General features: G+C 35.8%; 1 protein-coding gene across 2 annotated transcripts in view; it reads left to right on the top strand.

Annotated features, from left to right (window-relative positions):
* Positions 1-2,151, top strand: part of LOC128251080 (probable serine/threonine-protein kinase DDB_G0282963) — a 332,943-nt gene that overhangs the window by 39,329 nt on the left and 291,463 nt on the right. Inside the window, exon 2 of one of the 2 annotated variants that reach the window (XM_052977434.1) lies at positions 75-228. The exons of the other annotated variant lie outside the window; for it this stretch is intronic. The gene's annotated coding sequence lies outside the window, so the exon portion shown is untranslated. The remainder of the gene's footprint in view (positions 1-74; positions 229-2,151) is intronic. 2 annotated transcript variants of the gene reach the window in all.

Raw genomic sequence — 2,151 nt, 5'->3', positions numbered from 1 at the left:
ATAAGTATGTATACCACTAAATTTCTGAAGAGCTTTAGCAGTTCCTCTCCTAATTCAACTTTGAATATTTACAGCCAAAATAACATCATCAACAGCAACAGCACTTACATCCCTATCTTGAAAATAACGACGCCAAATTATATAACTGTACAGCAACATCAAGAACACAGAAGCGTATCAGACGTTTCGGGGAAACCAGGAATCAAAATGCACAAAAAGTAGACGATGGTAAGGAAAAATTAGGTCTACGCCCCTTGCCCTGATCCACGATCCCTCCCTGACTTCAATATTTTCCTTCCTCCAACACAATTTACAGATTATACTATGTATTGTTTACATTCATCCCCGTTCTTTCACGACTCTTCATCGTATTTGTGTAATCCAGACCTAATTTTCATTTAAATTTCTCCACCTAATAAATGAAAACCATGACAAGCCTACTTTATATAAAGCCTGAAAAACCAAAGGGAAGCGTTGTCTGGTGACGAATAATTCGCGCAACGGAAGCTACGAAATTATTTGGGAAATATTTATCTGTCTGTCTGCCTGTCTGTCTGTCTCTCTCCCTCTCCCCCTCTCTCTCTCTCTTCCTGTATATATATCATAGATACATAGATAAGGGCAAGTGAGTAAGTTTATTACCTAATCTCCTGGGAATGAATTTTCTTTCTGTCATGTATCTATGAAAGTTTATAATTGTACAAGGGAAACATTTCATAGCCATTAAGGTAAGTAGAAATATGAAGCTGAAAAAAATTGAGGAGATGTAGCAGGGAAGGTGTAGAGATGAATGACGTCTCTGGCGAATTAAAAAGGTTCGTAAAATGAAATATTCGCATAGGCCGACGAGTAGCTTTGTGGTAAGAAGTCTGCTTTACATCCACACGATTCTGGGCAAATGTCTTCTACTATAGTTCCGGGCCGACCAAAGCCTTGTGGGTTGATTTAGTTGACGCGAACAAAAAGAGGTCCGGGGTAGGTTTGTTTACGTCTCCGTAACATAGCGGTTCATCATAACTCTCTGAGAAAGTCAATAGTATACAGTGTGCATAAACTGAATCAAACAGCAGTGATTAAATTAAGACATATTAGGGCAACGGGACTCATATTCAAAAAGCGTTATTACAGGCATAAACATTCATTTGTCAACCTCGACAGAAAATATGCCATGGTTTTGGCAAATTTTATATGGTTCTTATGTGAGACAAGCTATTATGAATTCAGAATTACCTGGCCTATTTTAGATAATACGCAACCTTGCAGGAACAGGAACCTCTGATCAAAGAGGCAATGTAACCTTTATTTGAGTGAAAAACTGAGAATTTTGACCCAAGGCACCAATATTTGAAACAAAAGAATTGAACTGTTAACGCCTTGTACGCATGCAGCTAAGTTTTGGCATCGCTTCGCTGACGAATGCAAATACAAGCCTTCTTGAATTTCGCTCAGGTTCAGAAAAAACTTTGGTTTTCGAAATATTTAATTAATCGGTTTTATTGATATATATTTAAATATTTGTGTGTACGTGTCTATATGTGAATATATGTATATAAGCGTATGCATATATGTGTACATGTATGTATACACGTATGCTTAAGTATATATAATTCTGTGTATACATGTGTGTCTATGAGCGTACATATGTACATATGTATGCGTCTGTACAGGCGCATTCATAATGAATATCCGCATACACCTTTATTGTTTTTTTCAAAACAATAAGTAAAAATATTAATTAAAGGGATTATTTAAAAATATTATTTTGAAACATTGCTTAAAAAGCAACAGAATTTCATGACTTCGATTGTATGGAATTTATGATGTTCATGATATTATTACCATGAGAACCAAGCATGAAATCAAACGCATGAACTTGGAGCAACCGTTTCCGCATTCGTCGTTAACAAAGGTTTTAAACGAAAGAATATAACGATAAGAGTTTCCTTCAAACTTTCATATTATATTACAAAACATATTCAGACAGTAAATATTCAGAAGAAAACCAGGCTCGGTTTACCATATGATAATCGGAAGCGAGCAACTCTGAGTACCGAAAATCGGAGTCTTTCAGTTATAATGCGTTTAAGAATAATCTTCATTTGTATTGAGTCTTATCGTTTCTGGTCAAATACACACACACACACACACACA

The sequence above is a fragment of the Octopus bimaculoides genome, chromosome 2, assembly GCF_001194135.2.
Source record: "Octopus bimaculoides isolate UCB-OBI-ISO-001 chromosome 2, ASM119413v2, whole genome shotgun sequence".
NCBI lineage: Eukaryota > Metazoa > Mollusca > Cephalopoda > Octopoda > Octopodidae > Octopus > Octopus bimaculoides.
The sequence above is the reverse complement of the archived record's forward strand: the minus strand, read 5'-3'. Positions and strand labels throughout refer to the sequence as shown.